At 33.5% G+C, this 26,696-nt stretch overlaps 1 long non-coding RNA gene across 2 annotated transcripts in view; it reads left to right on the forward strand.

Annotated features, from left to right (window-relative positions):
- LOC143235033 (uncharacterized) overlaps positions 1-26,696 on the forward strand; it is an 83,256-nt gene that overhangs the window by 52,067 nt on the left and 4,493 nt on the right. The window contains exon 2 of one of the 2 annotated variants that reach the window (XR_013018895.1): positions 11,421-11,532. The exons of the other annotated variant lie outside the window; for it this stretch is intronic. This is a non-coding gene — a long non-coding RNA (uncharacterized LOC143235033). The remainder of the gene's footprint in view (positions 1-11,420; positions 11,533-26,696) is intronic. 2 annotated transcript variants of the gene reach the window in all.

The raw sequence follows: 26,696 nt of genomic DNA on the forward strand, positions 1-26,696 counted from the left end.
GTGCCCAGTAGGCCGCAATGGCTTGAGCATCCTCAAGCCTTGGGATCCACTGTAGCCGGTTGTTCTCATTGATGACAGCGCAAAAATTAGGTGCTAGAATTTCGAGCAATTGAAATTTCGGTGAGGTTAGTTGACAAGGAAGAAACGAAAGGCCTAAGTGTCCATTTTACGAAAAGTATTATTTTAGCGCAAATGTACAGAATAATGTATGAGTCTTCGGGTTACTGAGAGGAATTGAGTCTGGATTTTAGCTTTGTAAGACATATTGAAAATATGTGTAACACAAATTCATACGTATATATTTTAAAACTTAACAAATAACTCTTAAGAAGGACCTTAAAATTATTATAAGAAAGTTGAGATGGAACTGTAAAATATTAAATGATGTTTACAGTCTTCTAGAAATTGCCCAGCTGAGGGTTCTAGGCACTGTGAGTACACCAGACAACCCACAAAAACAAATCTGACGAGATCTTTACTTTGCTGTGTAATGATATAAAAAAACTGTTTGTTTGTTTGTTTTGGAATTTCGCACAAAGCTACTCGAGGGCTATCTGTGCTAGCCGTCCCTAATTTAGCAGTGTAAGACTAGAGGGAAGGCAGCTAGTCATCACCACCCACCGTCAACTCTTGGGCTACTCTTTTACCAACGAATAGTGGGATTGACCGTCACATTATACACCCCCACGGCTGGGAGGGCGAGCATGTTTAGCGCGACGCGGGCGCGAACCCGCGACCCTCGGATTACGAGTCGCACGCCTTACGCGCTTGGCCATCCCAGGCCCATAAAAAAAAAAACTGTCTATTTTAGAAATAATTAATTATTTTTTGTAAGTGGTTTATTCTTCTTTAGTTTATATTATAATAAGAGTTAAAAGCAGATGACTATAGGAAGATATATTTATAACTTATTGATGTTGGAACTATCGAACGTTGAATACAATACATTGACGTAAAGAATACAGAAATTTCTAGAAGACAAGAAGACAATCAAGTAATAAAGATATAAATAGTATGAAACAAACGAAAACAGAAGACAGACATTAGCAGAGAGAGTAAAGTTACGTGTAAGAAGTTCGGCATGAAGTTAACTACTGTAGAAATGATAGCTCTAACGTTTATTACCTTACAGCAAGACTAACAGTAGAAAAGGAGATAAGAATAATAATTTATTCCGTCAAAGCTTGGTTCAAAAGTAACTGAATCAGCCTTAGTGCACTTTGACAAAAGGGACAGAGAATATTTTGCAGAAAAAAGACCAAACGATGATGGTAACTTGCACCACCTTGTAAGTGAATCAAACACAAAATAATAGTATGATAGTAATAGAGGAGATAGTTGGGCTGGTCAACTAAAATTCTAAAGCTATTGGATAGCTTTAAGCGAACTTTTGACAACAAGAAGAAAACTGTATACATATATACAGTGTTTATGATATGCATATGATCTCTTTAGCGCGCAAATTTATTGTATATACGTTCATTTTTTTTCCGAAAATATATAGTATTTTGTAAACAAATGAAGTGCGTGCTGTTCATTTATAGATTAACTTTTCGCCCCAAAGTCACAGATACCTACTGTAAAAGCATCCTATGCCCGACAACAATAACACAGTATCTATTTATACTATTGAGAACTATAAGTAAAAGTTTTTTATTTTGACAATTGACCGCGGAATCATATTTTTAAATCCGACAGTTTGGGACTAAATTCAAATTCAGACTTTGGCAGAATACGTTTAAGAATCCTGTCACACATTAGGGGACTAGGTTAGTTAGTCAGACACGAAAATCAGGGTTTGGTTTGTTTTGAATTTCGCACAAAGATATACGAATGCTATCTGCGCTAGCCGTCCCTAATTTAGCAGTGTAAGACTAGATGAAAGGCAACTAGTCATCACCATCCACCGCCAACTTTTGGGCTACTCTTTTACTACGGATAGTGGAATTGACTGCCACATTATAACGCCCCCACAGCTGAAAGGGTGAGCATGTGACGGGGATTCGAACCCGCAACACTCAGATTACGAAACAAATGCCTTAACCACATGACAATGCGGGGCAAAAATCAGAGAGAAAAATCAATTAATTACTCATTTAGCCAAAAAGAGGCAAAAAAGATTTCTAACAGTGTTAGAATTAAGTTTATAGCTAGGTCAGCCTTATTCACATAGTACTTCTAACTAAGCACAAACAATTTGTACTGGCAACCAACCTTTATATAGAGGAGGGATGGTCGCAGTTAATATTTGACAGAGCCTTACAATAACTAGAACTGATATTGATTTTGTGATATTACCTGAATTTACTTGACTAAAGATATATTCATTTTTTAAGTTATGGAAAGTTTAGAACCATATTATTTGCATGCTATATCCTTAGTATAAAAATTGTAAATTTACTCACCACGTATTGGAAAAGAAAAACTAATAATAGTTTGCATGAACAAAGATTTTAATACAATATGCTCATTTATTAAAAAAAAAGCTGGTGTGCGTGAATTAGTTAACTCGGAAATATCATTGAGATTTAAATCAAGGATTCTACTCATGTATTTTCTATTGTTTTTTAACAACTTTTCTTTCAAATTAATGACCTTTATGTAAAACCAATAAACAGTTAAAAATAACTTACACTACTTGAAGGCAAGACAGAAAAACTAGAAGTATCCCTTAGCTGTGCATAAGCTCTTTCGAAAGAAATAATGCATTTTATCTTTGCTTCCCTGGTGATCTCGTGAAGTGAACTTTTGCAGTGTTATTTATTTTTATATGGGAACATCAACCACTCTTTAGTCACAGAAGATTAATTTTATAATAGTTATAATTTGAAATATTCACAATATTTCCTGTATGGATTAGTTGGATTTTGACAGCTAAATGTATATGGTATGTGAAGCGTATCACATGTTTATTTGTTGTTTTTATTTTAGGCTAGTGGACGTAAAATCTTCATCTAAAGTTTTTGGGGTTATGTGTTACATGTGCTTACTTGTAGATTCTTATTAAAGGTTGGTTAATATGGAAATTAGTTTTGATATGCAACTAACTTTCTAATATCACAGTTACACGTTGTCACAAACCGTTCTTCTTTTGTATGGTTGAATTTATCTCACAGAAGCAAGATCAACTGGGTACAGATGTAACCGATACTTATTTGCACTTGTTGAACGAATATAAGTGATGTAGATAGTGAGTGCACTCTGAAAGTTAAGAAGCTATTGTTTCATTCAGATTTTCTCCAGTTACTTCAACTTCCATTCTCATCAGGTATAGAGTAGAGCATTCTACTGTTTGTATGCTAGTCTCATTTGATTTGTGTTGCTTTCAAATTTAATTTCTCATAATATTTTCTGCCGTTCCTCCTGCTATTGCAGTTACAAACCTTCTTATATATTTTAAAGATAATTATTGTACCTGAAAATACTACAAATATATAGAATTTTGTATCACCAACAACTTTTTAAAATAATATAAAATTTCGTGTGTGATCTCGTTTTGTTTGCTGTTCAGTCTTGGCCCGGCATGACCAGGTGGTTAAGGTGCTCGACTCATAATCTAAGGGTCACGAGTTCGAAGCTCCGTCGACCAAACTTACTCGCTCTTTCAGCCGTGAGATCGTTATTATGTTACGGACAATCCAACTATTCGTTGTGGTGATGACTATCTGTCTTTCCTCTAGTCTTACACTACTAAATTAGGGACTGCTAGCGCAGATAGGTCTCGTACACAGCTTTGCGCGAAATTCAAAAACCTAGTCAGCCTGAAAATGCATAAAATACATACGTGTAAAACATTTTATATATGTATAAAATATACCTAGATATACGGAAATAACACACTGTTTAAAGTTATAAAATACTTATATATTCGTATAAAACATACTACTTAAATGCATAAAACAATTACTCCTTTCTTTCGTAATTTAATGTTATCACGATATTTAGAGAGTCGCAAAAACCTAGAGCACCATAAGTCATTTTTTTTTATTTCACATTAAAACGAGTGATATGTCACATACTGACCAGTATATCTCGGGAATGGACAAATATATAAATTTTCTTAGTGATAGCCTTTTTTTCGTCACTTTACAAAAAATAATCAGCTATTGCAAACATTCTTTTAAACTTAGATCGAAACTTGAATATTGGTTAAATCTTTAATGTGTTATTTAGATTAAAACCATTTCTGTGAATACAGTGGAAGTAAGTGGATGATAAATTTTAGATTAATTCTATATTTACATTTCTTTACCTTTGTGTTGATACGTACTGAATTTATAATATACATTTAGTCTTTAATTATGGGCTGAATTCATTACAATAGGTATCTGTGACTTCTTGGTGGTAGATATCTCAACAATAAAAAACAGCACATAGTTCATTTGTTTTAAAACAATATATTAAAATAAGTCAAACGTATATACAAATGTTTGTTACATAGTTGCATTCAGAGCTTTAAATAATTCTCTTTTTTGTCAAGGTCCACACAGATTGATTCAGTTACTTTAGAACACATTTGAAATACAAATTATTTCTTCATACTCTGTTATTACAATATAGTCTATGATAATTTCATCTTAGAAGTCGATACGATACGATGTTTATGGCTAAACTCATAATCACGTAGTCTAGATCTAATTACATTTTCAAAGCGTATTTATAATCCCACAGAGGTCTAGAATATTTCACACAGTATTAGATGTTATGGTGCAATAATACCCAACTAAATATATAACGCGAGTGTTACATTCAGTTATTTTTAGAAGCAAATAGTTTATCGCAGGTTTGCGTACATAAACGACCTAAATCGTAACGCTCACATTAAACTTAAACACTCGTGTATATCTAATAAATCTGAAATTATTTTAGAGCCTCACCTAGTCCTGCAATATAAATTTCATTGCAAGAGCCTTGTTTCTCATAAAGTTGTCCTTCTGAATGTCACCTTTCTGTACAAGGAGGACGATTATTGTTTGTTTGTTGTTTAAATTTCGCTCAAAGATACACGAAGGTTATCTGAGCTAGCCGTTCTTAATTTGTCAGTGTAAGACTAGAAGGAAGCCAACTAGCCATCGCCACCCACCACCAACTCTTGGGCTACTTTTTTGCCAAGAAATAGTGGGATTAACTGTTCATTATAACGCCCCCACGGTTGAGAAGGAGAACATGTTCAGTGACAGAAATTAAAGCCCATGACTCTGTGATGGCGAGTCGAGAGCCCTAGCAATCAGGACATGCTAGGCCGAATTCATTCATCAGATACAGAAATATTCATGGACATACACACTGTAAATTAACAGGGAGAAGTTTATTCACCTTTTACTGTTTTACTAACTAAAAGTGGAATTGACAACAACATTATAACATTCACGTAGCTTAAAGGACGAGCACGTTTAATGTGCCGGGGATTCAAACCAGCGACCTTCAAGTTATGAAAATGAATATCCCATTACCCGTCTCAACAGTCTGCTCGTACAGAATCTGTGGAAGTTGTATTTAACAACTTAACCGGTTTGTGTCCATTTCATTTTCCAACTATTTTAAATAGGCGATGGTTGAAATGAGGTGTCATGAAAGCAGCTTATGTATACGTGATTTGTGTTGTTTATAGAAGTAGAGGTTCTTCTTGATTGTATTTGGTCTTGTTGCTTGGGGGATGTAGACGGATGTTTCTGCATTTATTTTTGTGATCGTTGACTCTCGCAAGACAAAGAATGACACTCTTTGATTACTATGACTGGAACACGACTTGCTGCAAGTCTCTTTGTGGATATTCTTGTTACCCCAAGTTGATTAAAATTCCTTTTATTTCCAGTGTCATGATGTATAAGGACTATTTCCATTTTGTAAATTCAATATTCTCTTATCTGAACACAACTTTATGAGCTGAGTTTATGAATATTTTATGTTTGAAGGTTTTGTTACACATTCGTCCAAAAAAGTGATCAATGTATTTCTAATACATTTTGTTCTACCGCATCTCTATATTTGACTATGGGTATCACACGACAATATAATATAGTCCTAATATAATGCACTATTCTCTCTGTGCGTATACCAGCGTATAGAAACGTGGTTCGGACATTTAGCTTTGTCGTATTATTCATGCTCACAACATTAAATTCAAATTCAAATATTAAACACGCACAATTCATCACATGAGTAATTAATTATACATGTTATATGTATATATATATGTACACACACACACATTTTACACAACTGTGGTGTCAGGTAACGTGAGTTGTTAAAAAGTGCCTTCTTATCATTAATCAAGCGGTCAACTGTTTGGTTTACACGAGAAATCGTAAAAGAACTCCCGTGCTCGATCCAGGGTAAACGAATGATGAAAGAAAATATTCCACAAGAAATAAAATTGTACGCTATAGTGGTAATGGTGCTCGCCCGATTTTTACCGGGTGCTCACGTAAGTTCGAAATTATGACAAACTAGGCTTTCCAGTGCCATAACGTTTCTTTCCTTTTATGCATCCTCTAATTTAATTCAAAGTTGTACTACAAGTTGATAAAACAGTATCACCACTACCGAAATTTGCTTGATGACAGTAGTTACACATGATCAACTCCGTCAGTTGTTCAATTATACGGTATTTCATCAAGGTAGGTTATAGCATGCTTGAACTATTGAGCGGAAATGCATATTCAGCATTTCTGTACACGTAATCCTTGTTGACGGCCTGGTGGTTGGAGTTCCCAATTCGCAATCTGTGGGTCGTGAATTCGAATTCCTCAACGAAAGTGCTCGTCCTTTCAGCTTTGGAAGGGTCATAATGTGACAATCAGCCCCAATATTCACTGGTAAAGTTGGAGGTGAGTGATGATGACTAGCTGTTTTCCCTTTAGTCTTACACTCTTACACTACTGAGAACTAAAAAACAGAATAGTCCGTTATAAACTGAAGAGTAATCAGATTAATTATACTTAAGTTCCTTGTATACTTTCTATAGTAAACAACCTACATCACAGAATTAGTTTCCTTTTTTATATTTCTTATAAATCAGGAACCCGAAACATTTCATTCTTTTATTCACATTTTTATACTGATCGTTGGATAGAAATAACTTTTCTCAAATATCCTTGCAATTAATGATTTAAAATAGTAAAAATCATCAACGAGATTTTAGAAGAGGAAATTAACAATTATTTTTAGAGAACTATAACGTGAAAATTTAGTTTTCAACTGTATATTAAATAAATGCCATGTGGGCGTTATAATGTGACGATCAATCCTATTGTAATTGGTAAAAGAGTAACCCAAGAGTTGGCGGTGGGTGGTGATGCCTAGCTGCCTTCTCTCTAGCCTTCCACTGCTAAATTAGGGGCGACTAGCTCAGAGAGCCCTAGTATAGCTTTGCACGAAATTCAAAACAAACAATTAAAACATGTGGTTAAATTGGTTATGAATAGTGTCGCATACACGTTTAGAATTTACTAGAGTCTAAATGAAGATTTGGATACCATTGATCTTTCGGGTTATGTGAAAAATTAACACCCACTCTTTGTTCATCAGTACTACATCTAAACTATCGAATTTATCTTATTCCTCTATAACGTCTAGTTTTTGTTTATAATACGAAGGTTTGAAAATTACTTGCTTTCTAATAATAGGGTTAACACTAGAAATCATTTACAAGCACACTTCACATTTCGTGAAGATTCTTAAGGTGCTAATAAAAAATAATACATAATATCATCAAGAAACATATGACAGATGGTTGGTTTTGTAATGAAGTTTGAATGGGTTTTCGTAAAAGTAACACTTTGTTATTATCCGATCAAAGGGCTAGGATACGTTCTTCTGATTATCTTATTATTCATTTTATACATGTTTGGCATTTTTTTAAAACAAATTTCTTTGTATTGGACCATGAATAGCAAAACTAATCACATGGACGTGAAAATTTCCAAAACATTCCTCTAAGAATTTATTCAATCTCCTAGAAATAAGCATTCTCCGAAAACTAACGTAACATGCTAATTTTCTTTACAAATAAATTGCGATGTTAGAATGTTTGTGGTTTTATATTGTTGATTTAGCTTAATTTTTCGAGTGTGTTGTTTGTTTTTGTTAGTTTCAGAGCAAAGCCGTATTGGACTATATTCTATGTCGAATTCGAGCTTCTGGTTTTAGCCTAGCAAATTTGTAATCTGAGGGTCTCGGGTTCGCATCCCCGTCGCGCCAAACATGCTCGCCCTTTCAGCCGTGGGGGCGTTATAATGTGACGGTCAATCTCACTATTCGTTGGTAAAAGAGTAGCCCAAGAGTTGGCGGTGGGTGGTGATGGCTAGCTGCCTTCCCTCTAGTCTTACACTGCTAAATTAGGGACGGCTAGCACAGATAGCCCTCGAGTAGCTTTGTGCGAAATTCAAAAACAAAAACAAACTTACAATACGGCATCCATTAGGTTCTTGATATCTATAATCTCTAGTTATTGATTGTATTTCGTTTACGTTACTGGTTCAACCGGTAGATTAACAATTAAAGTATAGCTTTAAATTCAGCCATGAATCATGTAGAATATACTGATTACGCAAGAATGACTCTGAAGCTTAATTCTCCTTACGTTCACATGAAGACTGGCATAAAAATTATATCTAATAATTTTAACGGAATTTGTTTGATTTAGAATTTTCGCAAAATGCTCTACGGCGATTCAACTCATATTCGTCCCTAACTTTAAATCCAAAGACTAAACTAAAGTTAGCCAGTCATTATCACTTACCGCTAACTTGTGGGCTATATTTATCTGACCGAATATTGAGATTTAACAGTCACTCATATCGCATCAACTGCCTCAAATTGCGGAGCACGTTTATGCGGCAATGGGACACGAGCCATAAACTGCTAAAATTAGGAAGGGAAATACAGTATCACTATAATAATTTACTTTATGTTTCCCTTTAATACGAATAATTTTAACTATACAGGTTACGCGCACACACATATACTGAGGTAAGCTTCGTGTATAACATTGTAATACAAGGAAATGTCATTTATGTACAAGGAACAACAAATTCACACATACTATAAGTGATATACTTTTAACAGCTTGATACTACTGGACAAAAATGATTGGCTTATGCTGTATTGCAAATGGATAATTTCAATGTTCTATCTACTTATCTGCATCCAATCACCTTATCTTTGTACAGATTGTATGTCAATAGTGCATGGTCTTATTAAGACAGTATATCTACAGGTCAGTTCAACCACAAGATATAAGTACAAACTGGAATTTATGCCTGATATTGAGTGAATAAAGTATACCTTTTCACACGTGGCGAACTATTTTGTTGTTGTTTATTATAGCACAAAGTTACACAATAGGCTATTTGCACTTTGTCCACCACGGAAAATCGAGCCCTGGATTTAACATCATAAAATATGTCTACATATATAGTACTGATTAACTTGAGAACATTTTCTTTCAATCTATATAAAAAAGAAAAGAAATAGACGGTAGAAGATTTGTTTGAAGTTAAGCACAAAGTTACACAATGAGTTACCTGAGCTCTGCCCATCAATTGTATCGAAACCCGGTTTCTAGCGGGTAAATCTCCAAACATACCGCTGTTTCACTGGGGAGAACGCTAGAGGAATTACGAAAATAAAACGTCTAATAAAAACAATAATCAGTCACCAAATATACGTATGATTATATTAGTCATGTTTCCATCTGAGTCGGCCCGGCATAGCCTAGTGGTTAAGGCACTCGACTCCTCCTCCGAGGGTCGCGGGTTTGCATCCCAGTCGCATCAAACATGCTCGCCTTTTCAGCCGTGGGGGCGTTGTAATATAACGGTCAATCTTACCAACGTTGGTAAAAGAGTAGCTCAAGAGTTGGTGGTTGGTGGTGAGAACTAGCTACTTTCTCTCTAGTCTTACACTGCTAAATTAGGGACTGCTAGCTTTGCACGAAATTCAGAACAAATAGTTTATTGGATTACTGTTAAAATGAAATTAAGATTCGGTGTTTAAAAACAACAAAGTAATATCTTGAAGTTTAGTTTTTCCATATCATCCGGATATTTTTAAGGTTTTTGTTACTTGTTTAAAAACATTTATTTACTTGGACGATAAATGTTCACATTCTTTTTGTTTGTAAAACACAAAGCTGCAAAATAAGTCATCTGTACAGTCCAATCACATGGATCAAATCACAAATGTTTTAAAATCTAATTAGATTTATTATTATTTATTAATAATGGAGTAGTCTTACTACATTTTACGACGGAATGTCGTCACTGACGGCAGCACTGAAAAAAGTAGGTGCTAGAAGTTCGCAAGTAATCGAAAGTTCAGCGAAGTTAATTGACAAGCAAGAAACGAAGTGCCCAAGTATCCATTTTATGAAAAGCTGTTGTTATTGTTTTATTCCAAATATATAGAATAAGCTATGTGCCTTCTGGCCACCGAGAGAAATGGAATCCAAATATTAGCTTTGTCAGACCTGTTGAAAATACGTAAACACAAAACGTATATATTTTTCAAAATTTAACACACAACTATTAAGAAAAACACTATAAACATCATTATAAGAAAGCTGATATGGAAATGTAAATGACCAAATGATCTGAAGTGTTCCGCAGTGGATCAATGGTAAACTTATAAACTTACAAAGCTAATATAAAGAGTTCGATCTCTTAGTGAAAATAACGCAGCCTCCTGTGTAACTTTGCACTAAAGCAAATAGGAAAACGAAATTGATTTGAATCAAATAAAGGAAAGTGAAAAACAGTATTTATTGATTTAAAAAATGCAAACAAAAATTGTTACGATACATTTATTGATATAGCTGGAGTTTAAGGACAAAGACAGGATTTAACAAACTTGCTAATACACTGCTCATGAACCTACGTTATCTAATCGTAAAAAACAAGTTTCGTGATTGTTGTGAATTGAACGATTATTTAGAGTGTTGAAACGTGAATAATAAAATATATTACGGACACTTTTTATCGAATAGTAATGAACTTCTTCGTGCACCTTTTTCTATTTTTGATTGGATTATTTTTTCTTCACCTGAACCCTGATGCAAGCAATGAGCCAGTCAGACACATCATGTAAAGTTGTTCCTAACTTTGAACTGATAGCTTATAGGCAAGAAAGATCACCCAACACCAATATTTAGATTACTGTAATCAAATAATGATATTTCATCGTCACTGTTATGATGTTCCAATGGCTCTAAAGGGAAGAGCATGATTATGCGGCAATGAATTCTAGAAGAATTCTTCCCCGGATGTTGTACTCCCATACACAAAAAAATGCAAGTTAATGTACTTATTTTTGTTTCAACTTCATTTGGTAAAATAAACATACAGTTATGAGTACATAAAACAGTGTCAATATTCCAAGGAACACTATAAAAGCTTTGTTTGAATTTGAACAATAACCAGGTTGAGCGTCACTCTTGAAACGCACCCATACTCATCACGGAACATGAGCCATGGACCTTCAGATTGATGTTCCAGCATGGCAGCCACTAGATCATCTTCAAGGCCTTTAAAAGTATGTTATGGAGTTTTATATATATTGCAACATTTGAATTAGAATTTTTAAAATTTTTACAAAACTGCCTATCAAAACGGATAACTTAATACTTGTTTGGGGAGGGAGATTGTTACGTCACATTCATGACAAAACAGAAATCATATTGAACTTGGAAAGTTCATCAAAAATGTGTAGCCTTTGTTTTCCATACTCTAAATCTGATTTGTCAAGCAATATTCATATCAAGGCTTAAAGAAAAATGTATGAGTCCTCTTCAAACGCACCTTATACAGAGAATGGATTAAATGGCCAGGTCATAGACCTTTATGGCTCAGGCATAGCCATCCCTAATTTTAAGCTGCAAGCCAGAGAAAATTGTTTGCTCAATATTTGGGATTGTTAGGTTTAGGTTACTTCCAGACAATATATTTAAATATATTTCTCTTATAAAATAGCAACAATAATAACTCAACTAAAACTAAACGGGTATCGAAGTTTGGTTTATAACGGTAGGAGTTCACAGATACACCTCTGTGCCACTAGGGTAGTCACTTAAGCTCATTAGACAAATATTTTAAAGAGATTTAAAGCATGTGATGCTGAGGACCAGATATATTTTGAGAGACGCTGATAAATGTATTACGTAAAAGCTCCGTTTGTTTAGTTTGTTTACTTAAGCGCAAAACTATACATTGAGCTGTGACCACCAAAGAGATTGAACCCCAGTAGCTTACTTTGAATCACCATGGGATAGAAACCATTTGTTGAATTTAAATATATGCGATTCTTACGCTAAGAATACTGCAGTACACTGACCGAATTTTCTGAGAAGTTTGTTGAAAAGATCATTTAAATATTTGTTATTTTACGTTAGTTGGGTAAAAATTTGAGAATAGCTGAGCTAATACTTAGAATCTAGATAATAACGTTCTTCTGAGTCTCATTATGGATGTAGACTTTTATACTAGTCGTAAAGGAAGTGGAGAAACAGTATCACATTTTTGGTTTGCTTCAAAATTCCGAATACAGCTCATGGCTATATGGATGTTTTCTTGACTGAACGAACATGTGGGATGATTAATCAAGAATTAAACCAATTAGGGAAATAATGTAGTCGTTTTTGTTTTGTTAGAACTCAATGAATTCGTAAAAGAACTAAAAAATAACAGCTTTTCACTGACGTTATAGATATGGTCATGCTTCGAAGACAATTTCTAAATAATTGAATAATGTAACAATTATTTTTAGGAACTTCATCTTAAAAGAGCAGAGAGTTCACTAGCCTTTAACTATTACTTTAAAAAATTAACGTTAATGAACTATTATTTAAGTATAATAAACATTATATTCTATTGTTGATTACTGATGAATGAAAACAGAATATCCTGATTTGAATCTTGTATTATACCCAACCAATGATTTAGTCAGATGGGAGACTTTACTATCGAATTTGAATTCATTTGATAATGCTAGTGAGGGTAATTTTAAAATTCTGGTATTTCTGTAATATATTTTATCTATATAAATTTATCATATTATAATGAGGCCTGCACTGGGAAAGTTACAATGTGAAATATAAGCAAACTACGATAATGCTTTTCATTTCATTTTATCATTGAATTATTATTACGAACATACTGAAAATTTGACCGGTATGGCTTGTTGAATAAATTATATTTCTTATTCTTCTATATTCCACATTTTATTTCATTTATCATATCTTGTGCTTTGGATTTTTCACCTTTTCTGTAAGAAGTTTTCAAAAATATTATGAAAAGTTAAAGCAAATTTATTAATTTGCATAAAATGATTGTTTATAGTATTGACGAACAACTAAGATTTGCAACCCATTTTACTGGGCTTAATAAATTTTAATTAAACATGGCATAAACAGTACAAATAGTTTTAAAGGAATCATTTTACTGTAACGTATTTCTTAAAAAGTTATAAGATGGTTTATATTAAAGATTAATGACTTCAGTGAAAGAATAAAGAAAATAAATAAGCGGAAATACGCGAATGATTTAAAAGATTTTTTTTTTAGATCTTGCTATAATGGGCTCTTAAAACTCCATTAGTGACTTAACAGGAAGAAAATATTTCGAAGATATTCGTGGGCGTTCAAAAAGCATGTCCTGGTAGTTAATGTGATTACCAAGTTAAAATGTTTTAGTAACAAATAGTCGGAGCTGTGAGTGTCTGAATGTCATTATAGATGACTGAAAAGACCGTCGTTAATTTAAGTTGTTCATAAAAGGAAATGAAACTCTAATCAGTCGTGTTATTCATAACTTTTACAGATAGCTGATGAGTAAAATGAGTGATTAAACAATCACAGTATCTCTTTTTTTTTTAAGTTGTACTTATACAATGCAATTGCTTTGTTTTAAATAATTATTTCCTCCGATCGGATTTGTTTATTTTTTTAGAAAAAAATCTTCTCGATTTAAGTTAATCCCTCGGATCAGTTAAACTGTTTGAAGTTAAACTCAAAAGTTACAGAATGAGCTGTCTGTGCTCTATTAAAACCCGGTTTCTAGCATTGTAAGTCAGCAGACTGGGGGAAGATCAATTAATAAAATCTAACGTATTATCACAGCTTAGTTGTGATCTTGCGACTTATCTACAAAAACATGACTACAGTAGAATGATCAGATTCGCCTTTCTTTTTGTATAAATTAGCGATATTTTAATAGATATATTTTGGGCGTACAATTTATTTGGAGTTTATAAAGTTTACTTTATAAACTTTCAAACTCAAACCAAGAAAAAATAAAAAATAAAGAAGCAACTCAACAAAGTCTGCGATTACTTACGTTTTGTTGAGAGTAAAGATAGAGATTGGATAAATCAGTATTTACGTGAAACTTCGGACAAGTCTCAAAAAATATTGTTTGGTATTTTGTTTAAAGTCAAAACATAGATGATTACGTCAACTTTTGACAGAAGAGTTGGTAAAATCAATGCTTCATTTACTGAAGGCAGCAGGTGATAAAGCTTAGTTTATAAATTGTATAACCTGCAAAGATAACACTATCGACTTTCTAAACAATGTTTGTGGTGCGTATAGCATTCATTCAACCAATGAAATCAGTAAACATGTTTTCGGTTATACTTTAGGAAACATTAGACAGATAATCGCTCTTCCTGCTCAACGAATCAAGTAATCAATGTGTCATTTCCATATTGATTTATGGGAGAAATCTGACGTATAATATTTGGTAAGATGTCGTCCTTTTAAAAGCGATGTGAAAAATATGTGACACATTCCGACATCTGTTAGAATGGTGCTGATAGACGCTAAACTAACTCTGTTCGTTATTTTTATGACATAATTAAATCTTTAAAATGTAGCACCTTTTCGTATTCCACTCATATTATCGGAACCCATATTTCATATCTACATCTCTCTTTTTTAATTTAACGTTTTTAATTTTCTCACCAATGTTTCTCACTGTTTTTTCTGTAAAACAAAATGATTTCAAGTATATTTACTCTTTTATTCTGACCCAGTCATAATGAAAATTACCTGATTTCTTCTCTGTATATTTTATCTCACTCTGCCTTTTGATTTCCCGTTGTGTCAGAAGATAAGTTTTGAGCTTCACAATGCTAAAACCATGGATTCGATTCGCCGCAGTGGACAGACTGCAGATAGCTCATTCTGTAGTTTTAAAGTAAGAAATGAAACACGAACTGCCTCTGCTATTTTGATATACACTAGTCTTATGTTATCTTTTCTTCAATAACTTTTGAAATTTTAGAATTATCTATGGTTTCAGCGAAGCACTAAAACCTAGCTAAAGAATTATTTCTAGGAATTTTGATCTCCTTCCATGAGAAATTAATGTAAACTCCATTGGATAAATTATAAGTGTAACTAATATTTAATTGGTTTATCTTACATACCGTTTGTTACAATGTGTTCATTTGTTGAAATCCTCGGTCACACACACACAAAAGTAAGAAAACCTTTATTCACCTCCATAAACATAATTGAAATACGGTTTAGAAATCTACAGAAGTTAATAAGTGGATTGCATAACATTACCCAACGTGAAAATAAAATGCAAAATTCAAAGCTTTCAAAACATTCAAGACGAATGAGAGTACAGGTAGGACAAAATAAAACGTCGCTTACTAAAAATAGTAGGTGCATTGCTCTTAACCTCGAGTTTACCATTGATTCAAATGTCCTTCTCTCTATAGTTGCCTTTCCTTCATCATATACATCTTAACGTACATGTTACCTGATGAATAACATAAAGTTGTTTGTTTGCACAGTTGGCCAACTTTAGGATTGTGAGTTTCAAAGCTTACCATTGAGCCACCAGAAGATTCAAATGAATTTCTTCAATCTGGGCCGTTAGTTCTTGATTTACTTCAAATTTGTTTTGAGTGAACTTTCTTTAACGTTACATTTTCTTTCATTATAAGACCATATTAATGAATTATAACCAAACCTCGTCATTGTTTCTGCTTTTAGAAACAAAATAAATGAAACCCGTCTTCTTGTTACAATTGCTTGTATTCCAAACGTTCCTCTTTTTTATGACAGATAACCACGACACTAATGTTCTCTACTTACAAAGAAAAAAATAAAGAAACATCCATTGCTATACAAAGATTGATGAAGCTTACAAAATTGGTGTTGCAAAAAGATTGATGAAATTTATTTATTGGGTTGAGGAATAATTCGTGAGCGTTTTTTCAAGTTAACAAAATATATTCAGAAATGAAACGCTTTCGCAAAATATTTCATGTCATTTGGTAGATAATTTCTTGCTCCAATAGATGGTGTGTTTGATTTTCATATGTCTTTAATATTTGCTTTCATTTTCAGCTCATTAAATGGAATGTCAAGTGGACAAAATCGAGCATTTTCGACATCATCTGCTTTTCGCATTTAATTTCTTGCAATTTCGTTTAAAACAATGCATGCTATATACCTAGGTATTACATGAAATAAAGTATCATAATAAATGTTTTGGGTGTAATGTGTTCATGCATTGAAATATTGTATAGTCTTGCATGTAATGCTTGAATGAAATTATTTAAAAACGCTCACGAATTATTCCTCAACCTAATAAAAATGGCTTTACTGAAAGCAGATATTGGCTGAGACTTTCAGCTATAAATCTTGGCTTACGAAGTAGTATTTAGAAGTATGGAAGCAATGGTTTTAATATTACGAAAAATCAAGTATATAGCAAAAAGAAGAACCTAGTCGCTTTATTTGAAAGTAACTGAGATTAGTCTTTCAATATATGACTGGAATATACGAACACATTTAAAATTTGCATTGAAGTAAATGTATTGCATTTAAAACACTTGATACATTGTTGTTCTTTGTAAAAACAATGAAGTTTGAACACCTATATTTTACTACTAATATTCCAAATAAAAAAAACTTTAAACGCTATGATCTTCTTGGGTCACTATCGAATGCACTAATATAAATAGTGTTTCGATTACGTTTTGTTTGTTTCTTTTAAAACAAAGTTTGGGCTACTCGCTGCTGTGCCTACCGTTACTTTCTCTGTATATTGTATATTCCTTAACTTACCACTGTCCCACTGGGTGAAGTTTCAGTTAAAATATTTGAATGTTTAATCAAGCAATCAATCTTCATTAGTGAACTAAAGGCTTCGTCAGTGGCTTATGTTAAAAGGTATAGTTTTAAATGCTATTAGATACACTCCTTACTGGATACTCATATTGGATTAGCAATGATTAAAGTGCTTAGAGTTACTTAATTAACATCTTATGCAAAATACTGAATCAACCAATGTTTTTGGAAAGAATACGAGGAACGTAAAACTGAAACGTGGGCAAGATTCAAATGTGCGACACTATATAACAAGGTAAATGTGTTATCCAACCATGCAGCTTGCAGCTTAGTTTATTAAATTTTGACAGTCTCAATTTTTATTAAACGTTTATGAAAACCTTTTATTGGGGGTGGAGGAATAGTGTCACATAGAGCCAAGTTTTGAAGTATGAAATATTTTAGATTACTTCATGGTGAATAGTTTAAAGTATTAAAGAACAGTCGTGGTAGTTTGGTTACCTCCACCGTTTTGCCAACAAACATAGCTGAGAGTTCGAATCTCATTGGGAGTTTAGTTCTCATTCTTTCATATAAATTGGTGAAATTTTTGCAGAGATGGAGATCAGCATTAGACGCTTCTATAACGCAAGAGCCACCTATATACTTTACACAAAAATAAATAAAGTTATATACATAAAGCATGTTCGAGATAATTAGATTTATTTAAAATAAAATGTTTGAAGAATTTATCTGAATTACCGATAGCGTATACATGAGATATAAAATTATTACATATGGGGTTTTTAAAACATGCTAAACTACAAGGAATAAGTTAATAAATGAATTACTTCCAATACAGTGACGATTGTTTTTGATAATATACTGATGGCGATTCACTTAACTGAATACTTTGAGTACACAGATGTAAGTTAACCGACGAGTTATAAAGACTAGCAAAATTAGATAACTTATCACACTTAGCGTATATAATGTATTGATTCGCAATTCGCACACGATGTCGAAAACCTATAAAACACCTGTAAAAGAAACATACATTTTCAGTGGAATGTCGGGCGCTATCCTGCTCAGACTACTCCGCACTTGGGGACCGTGGGTTCCCTGTAAAAGTGAAAGGTAAAAATACATTTTTCAACAAGGCAAAACTAACGTGAAAGTTAGTGGAGATGCTATTAACTGGCTATCTTCCCTCTAGCTTCTCATTTCAGAATTAGGGGCTGCTTTGCACAAATAGCTCTTTCGATATCCTTACGCAAAATTACCGAAACAAAAAAAACCTTCTACTACTGTAGTAATTTTCTTTGGAAGTGAAGAAAAAATTTCTTATAGTATATTGTGAGTCCTAGCAAACGAAAAGATGAATGTTTTATTCGTATCTATAATTTTCAATTGAGATTTTTGTGGCATTTTTTTTTTCATAAAATCGATATTTAATAAAACTGTGTGCAGACAAGCAAACAACACGCACATACACAGAAGTGAAAATGCACACGAAATTACGTACCAAATACGGATGGAAACGATTTACTTTCCTTAAACTTAACTTCTGTCATTTGTCTTGAAACGTTATTGTGATGTTTTGGAGACTGAAAACTAGAAAATTACGACTGAAATCGATATTTCTTCTACTACTTGAACCCATATATTAAAAGACAAAAGTGGAGACAGTTTATATCACTTATTTATGTAGAAATCACGAACAAGTCTTTGCTGTTTTTTTCATGTCTGTCTTTGCTGTCAGTTTGTTAAAAGTCTGAGATATTGCAGGGTTAACTGTGACGTGCGCAGATAACTTATGCGAATCAAACAGAAAGTGGAACACAGATTGAATTGATCACGGGTGAGCTTTGGCTCAGTTTAACTCAGTCATGAATAGGAAGACAAAACAGTGGCTTTTTCACCAAAATAATACAAAGAAGCTTAACATTTCTATACCTATCGCTAATCACTACAGTTCCCTTAAGAAAATTGCACCAAGTAGTTTGAAGTGTTAAAAACGCGTCTGAAACAAACACATGCCTGTAGAAATTTTAACAGAGAAGAACACTGAAATAGAATTTGCAACTTTTCACTTTTTGATGTGTTATTTCTTTCCAGAATAATAATATACCAATACGGATTTACACTGACATTAGCGTTTCAGCTGCCGATACCTTCAGTGAGTATTGGTAACAGTGAAAAGGACACTAGAGAACATATGAAGATGTTGTCCCTGTACAGGGTGTATAACCTAAAAATCTCCATTCAGGGTTTGGTTTGAATTTTGCGCAAAGATACACGAGGGCTATCTGGGATAGCCGTCCCTAATTTATCAGCGTAAGACAAGAGGGAATGCAGCAAATCACCACCACCCACCGGGTTACTCTTTTAGAATGGAATAGTGGAATTGACTTCCACATTATAACGTCCCCGTAGCTGAAAGGGCGAGCATGTTTGGTGCGACGGAGATTCGAACCCGTGAACCTCGGATTACGAATCGAGTGCCTTAAACACCTGGCTGTGCCAGGCTTCCATTCAAGGTTGGAATTACCTAAACATGTTCTAATATGGTACGTGTTACTTAAGTAAAAAGACGAATACCCATACGTAGCTTTTGTTTGTTGTTAAGCATAAAACCACACAATGTGTTGTGTCCACTACAAGTATCTAAGTTTTTTAGCTGTGTGAACCTGAACACAAAGGTTTACCTCCTAGTTAGTAGGAGGTCCGTATGTAACTCTGTTACTCTTTAACTGGTCATTTTTTAAATTTTTCATTACACATATCGTAAGTAATTCACGTTTGCTAACTGTTATTTGTTATGCAATAAATTAACTGCATAAAGCATCGCCGCCACTTTCGGAGCTCAATTTTACGTTTATGTTGGATGGTGTGATAATTCCAGCACCCCACGTATCATTGACTGAGTCCCAGACAGAAGATAGAAATAATAATACCCAAAACACAGAACAAAATTCGAAAACGGAAAATCCTCGACTGAACGAATACTTTTATACCACTTAGCGCTTTTTTTTTTTAAGTGAGCTTAGAACTTTCATTTTGTTTGAATAAATATATCTTTTGCAGGTGAATCACGCTCTATACACTGTTATGATGTTTAACTCGAAAAGCAAGTCTGGGTATTAAATTTAAGAATAGGCTCTTGTACATTCAGTAGTATCCCTTTCGCTACAGGTTAGCGTAATGGTTATTGGTGCCAAAAATTACTCTTGAACGTTCCACCATTAAAATACATCTACTTTTTGTTGTTTTTTTTTACAACTTTCAGAGCCATGGCAGTTTACGTTTGAGTAAATACTTCCATTTTCGTGCTATTTGTATTGATAAATAAGGTTACGTTTTTAATATTATTTCTTTAGTTTGATTATTGGGCTGGCATGGCCAAGCGCGTAAGGTGTGCGACTCATAATTCGAGGGTGGCGGGTTCGCGCCCGCGTCGCGCCAAACATGCTCGCCCTCCCAGCCGTGGGGGCGTTATAACGTGACGGTCAATCCCACTATTCGATAGTAAAAGTCCCTCTAGTCTTACACTACTAAATTAAAATTAGGGACGGCTCGGTGCAGTGGGCTAACAACCTACTCACTTACGTACCTGTTGAAGAATCCGCAAGCGATTGCGGCCCTATGTTCCTTGCTGGAACCTAATGGTGATAACTAACTGACTTTGGTTATTATTCATAAATAAAAACGCAGTTTTGAGTACTAAAGTTTCATTTTTTAAAATAATTAATAACTAGCGCATTATTATTTTAAACTGATATGTAGCTGCTTCTCAAAGTTTTCGAATTTAGAGTTGATATTGGATAAGTCATATTTCCGTGGCTACTTTAGGCCCAGAAGTCAAGGTTTTGAATCAAATAAAAACCAGCTCCTTCTATTTAATAAGTTGGATTTTCGCAGTTTGTTTATTTGGTTTGGAAATTCGTATGAAATCTGTCTACTCTAGCTGTCCCTGTTTTAAATAATTAAAGGAAGTACCGTGTTATGTAAAATTTGAAACTTGTTTATTCTTGGATAAACAGAGAGTAATATCTGTAGTTGCAACATTTCATCAGGTTAACCTGAAGTTATCAGGAACAACATTTTACCAGGTTAATTTGACATGATCAGATACAACATTTCACCGAGTTAACTTGACATCATAAGGTACAATATTTCACCGAGTTAATTAGACATCATCAGGTACAATATCAGAGATACATACACATTACAGTAGTTTGTGATCAGAACTGTTATGTTCAAATTTCATAAAATAAAATAAAATTTAAAAATGAGTAAAAATCTCTGATCATCACTGTAAAATAACTTTAAATCTTTTTCTCAAGCAAGCCAACATCCGAGTTCCAAACTGCTCCACCAGGGTAAAATTTTCGTTAACTTATGGCAAGAGAATCAAATCAAAGTTATTCGTCTAAACACTATGTTATTATTTCTGCTGTTTTACTGATTTGATTAAAAGACTGTGCTATATCAAGGATTAAAAAATTTTTCCTTCGCTGGTACAGCGGTAAGTCTACGGTAAACTCAGCAACTGGCCTGATAAGAATTTGCTATAAGAAAACACACACACATTAAAAAATCTAAAATCATTTGTCATAAAACTACAAAAAATAATTTTATTGTTTGCGTTGTTTTAATCCGAAAGAACTACATAATGCCTTCCTATAATATCTATGTTCATACTGAGGAACCGAGTTCCGGTATTACAAATCTTCAACCTTAACTCTGTGTTGTAAAGTGCGCTAATAAATCTTGCTTGCGATTACTCTTTGGCGTATTTGCTTCATATAATACTGTCTTTTGGTATTGGTTAAATAAATGTCTGATACACAGCAGAAATAAACATGACCCATTGTTGTGTGCTTACATAACCTGTGTATAAATAATAATTTATAACGGTTTGGTTTGTTTAGAGAATCTTGCAAGGCTACAAGGACTTTCTGCGATTGTTGTCGCTAACTTAGCAGTGAAAGACTAGAGGGAAGTCATCCTCACCAATAACCAACTCTTAAGGTATTCTTATACCAATGAATAGTGGGATTCATTGTGACATGATAACACCCCCACAATTAAAAGAACAAAAAAAATGTTTAGTAGGTTGGGGATTCGAGCCTATGTTCGTTTAGAATGATTGTCGATTGCTCTAACCATCTTGCGGTGTCAGACCTGCTTAGTACGTTACAGGTGGTAAAATATTTCCTTAAATACCTTCCCTTTTTTTTCCATTTTTTGAATACTTATAAAAGTTTTGATATAATCAATAAGAGATTATTAACTTTTTTGTTATAGGTTTAAAATAAATCCATAAAAAATTAAAAACAAACTGTATTGTTTGAGGAAGCTTAAGCAATTCTATTTGATACTTATAAGTTCACAGAAGCCAAATTAGGTATTTAAAAGAACAAGACAAAATACTATCACACAATCATGACTTACCGCTTCCAAAATTAACATTGCGTATCAAATATTTGGAAAAGAATAAAAGGACAAGGTTATTTTGTTAAATCCAAGTTTGAAAACGGTCAAACACATGCACTTACTGTGAAAAATAAATATATTTTAACAATCACCAATGATGGACATATCTAAGATAAATCTTATTGTTTAGATATTCCACACACACACCTGACAGACGTTAATATACAAAAAATACTATTCATGTAATAAAAAATAGATTTTGTATCGTATACAGATACGAAATGTTGCGAATAGGTTTTCTCTGAATATTGTATGATTACTAAGCGAACAAAATTCGAATATTATTTGGGCTTTACGTTGACTGCACGTGTTCCTCCGTTAAACGTTGTTTCAAAAGCAAGCAGCTAAGTTTATTAGCTTCAAATTATCCAGCTCACGATCGAATTTTTTTTACTTTATTTTACATAATCTGATGTAGTAAATCATTGACACGTGCACAAAACAAGTTTCAACTAAAACTATAAACTAAAGCAGAAACATTTTAAGCACCAAAATGGTTTTATATTATTTGTTAAACGTGACAGACGTTTTGCCACTCCTATTATTCTATACGTATATATGCATACACACAGCAAACAAACCTTACGTATTCTTAACTTATTCATTTCATCGTCATTATCTTGAATAGTTACGAAAATATCCACTGTACTCATTATTATATTCTTAAATTACTGTGTACATAGGTTGCATTCGTTATACTACGATAAGATTTGGGATCCTTACTACCATTACCATCGACGTCACCATGTTCTGTCATGTTACATCGTCTAACAGACAAGCACATTGTAAAGTTTCCATTTCAAACGGCTTGTTGAAATGTTGTCACATCCAAACCACATCACTTGTCCCCCCCCTTACTTTCCATAACCTTTTTTGGTGTACGAGGACAATGGTTTCCAGACAACTACTTTGTACAGAAATTCATAGGTACTGCATTTAATTTAGTAGCTTGAAAACCTCAAGTAGTAGCACAACTCATTAAATTTCCCAACTACTACAGATATGCTACAGTTGGAACATAATAAAACAATCTTGAGTACACGTAACTTGTACCTTTTTCAAGCGAATATCCTTCTTTATCTTTCTGTGTACTGTCATCTCTTACAAGACATCTTACTTTGCTAACTACGAATGAATTATGACATTTTGTAGGCCTCTTCCTGCGTGATCTTGGTTTCCAAAGTTGATTCATATTCCTTTGTTTTCGAATCTTATTACGTAAAAGATATATCCCCTTCGTGAAAATTCTAAATTTCTGTGATCTTTATGACATGAATGTATGAATATTTTGCGTTTTTATGGGCTGTTACGTACCCTTACCTACAAAGTTCGATGATATCACATATTTTATACGAAACAACAAACAATGTTAAAATGTAATTCTGATATATGTCGTTCTGCTGTGATTTTATATCGGCTGTGATTGTCACATCACCCCACAAGTACTTTTTTCACAGATGTTGTTCATAATACAAGCTGTGAATAATAACTTTCCAATCTCATATTTGCAAAATTATGCATATACTTTTGTTTGTAATGAATGTATTTTTGCTTATTTTAGTAAAAATGCGTAGTTTGTGTTGTAACAAGGAATTGGGAATACTGTTTGTTTTTTAATTTTGCGCGAAGCTACACAAGGGCTATCTGCGCTAACCGTCCTTAATTTAGCAGTGTAAGACTAGAAGGAAGGCAACTAGTTATCACCGCCGACTTTTAGGCTACTCTTTTACCAACGAATAGTGGAATTGAACGTAACTTTATAACGCCCCCACGGCTGAAAGGGCGAGCATGTTTGGTGTGATGGGGATTCGAACCCGTGATGTTTATATTACGAATCGAAAAATCCAACCCATTTTGATGCAGACCGTCTATAATTTTCCTGTACTTCTGGTCTTGTAACGAAATATTTAAACGCCTCACATTTTCAATAAAGTGTAGGAAATATTAAACCAAGAATATGCACGAGATGTTAGATAATATGAAATCTGTGTCAGTTATATATAGTTACAATGACTGTAAGTTTATGTTCGTTGAAACTGTGTTAGTTGTTTAGGTGACACGAAATCTCTTTCAGTGTTATATAGTTACGATGACGATAAATTTTTGTTCGTTCCTCACGTAACATTTAGATTAACATTTTGCATTGTTTTGTCTTATTTAATAATATATATCATTCATAGCTACGAAAATGGCGTCTACAATTCTCTCAGCTTATTAAATTATGGGGAACGTAATATGTGAATTAAGTTCTGTTAGAATGCATTTCGCTTACAGAGATACATCAAACTAACGATTTTATCCAGGAATGTAGTAATACCGCATTTCACTTGGGAAGTCGAGTTCTAATCGATTTAAGTTAAGATTGTGAGCATTGTAACACGTGGATGCTTTTGGATCTTGATTCCTTTCAACATCTGAACGACATTTGAATACGCTATCTGTCATAAATCAAAATATGTCCTCTAATTATGCTTACACGTACACTCTGGAAAGACAACGATGTCTTTAAGTTAATTAGTTTTGGCTTACCGCTCTGAAGACCAATAACTGTATACAGATAAGTAGCAAATTATACAAGCGTTAACCAAAGTTGTGCATTGAAATTCAAATTTAGTTATTTTGCATCTAATGGTCTTTGTAAACTAATTCAATTTCAACCTGATTTTGGATTTTGAGATCATGTGATTGCTATATATTCGTCAATCAAAATTGATTCTGTTATCTCAGAAAAAAAACAACTCCTTAAGCTGCTATTCATAATGTTAGATGAAATAACTTTAATCCATAAACTCCCCAGTTAGTTGCAAGACTTATGTGCTGTCAGTCTGCGTGCTTAAAATATTAAAACTTCGGGTTTTGATACCAGCGGTTGACACAGCAAAGACATCCAATTTTCTAACTATACGCTTGACAACAATTAACCAAAAGTTAACCCTCAAATTGTCAACTTTCATTTTAAAACTTATTATCTGTTGGAGGAGTTCACAAATTACATCTTATTGAATAATTTTGTTTTTGACAAATGTAAAGATGTGAGTAAAATTAGATGAAATCAGTGTTGTCCTAATGACTTCGGAGGCAGTTGAATAAATGTGAATTTGAACTAATTTCTGGTTGATGTAATTTTCTCTGATTATTATGAACCTTAAAATCAACAAATGTATTTATTTATCCAAAGAAACATGGTGTATAAATAATTCGACAACTTTTTATAAAGCTTATGAATATATATCCCTCTAGTAATTCAAAGATAAATTGAAATTCAAATTAATGTTCAAGTTTTAAGACATGCTCTCCCAAGCTTACAAAAATTTTGAAAGGTGTTTGTATTATTCCTTTAAATTCTTGAAATAGACAGGAAAGTTAGAAATCAACAGCATACAGAGAAATGGTTTGACTAACATGAATGCAAGTGATAACTCTATACTTGGAGTACCGACTGGGTATTGTAAAAAAAATCAAAATACTTTTTTCTCTGATGAGTAAAAAACTGTATTTGAGATATGGAATTAATATCCTGCTCTTACTACGGAATTTGAAAACCTTTCAAAATAACAAACACACAAAAACATACAGAAGGACACTTGATAAAATAATTCACTGTGTTAATGTAGAATCACACTTGGTAGAATAATTCATTGTGTTAATGTACAGCCACATGTGCTCAGTTATTCAGTTAGTAATGTGAACAGGGCACTTTCTACCTAAAAAATACAATGCATGCTTCTCTTCAGATGTAAGCAAAAATAGCTGTGTACCAGGATAGGCATATGTGGCTGAACAAGATAGGTCGGAGTCCAGACGAATAGGGGTTGGAGGATATCTCTGTTGCAAACCGCAGCAGAGGCTGCCCAAGTCCTGCAATGAAACAATTCGTGAGCCTGCAAGAATGTATGCAGGCTCAGAAAATGCTGTAAGGCTAAGCTGACCTGTTTTTGTCACCAAAATTAATGTTTCGAAAGCTCATGATGGTTGGGTTACACCTACATTGTTTTGTTCAACAGTGGTGTAAATTGTACATGCATTTGGATGAATTACATGATTATTAGAGCACAAAGTGCAATAATGTTTGGATACTTATTACTGCTTTAGATGTGGTTGTTCTTTCCGTTTTTTTTGTGCTTGAATAAATTTT

This window comes from Tachypleus tridentatus, chromosome 12, assembly GCF_004210375.1.
Source record: "Tachypleus tridentatus isolate NWPU-2018 chromosome 12, ASM421037v1, whole genome shotgun sequence".
NCBI classification, from domain to species: Eukaryota; Metazoa; Arthropoda; class Merostomata; order Xiphosura; family Limulidae; genus Tachypleus; species Tachypleus tridentatus.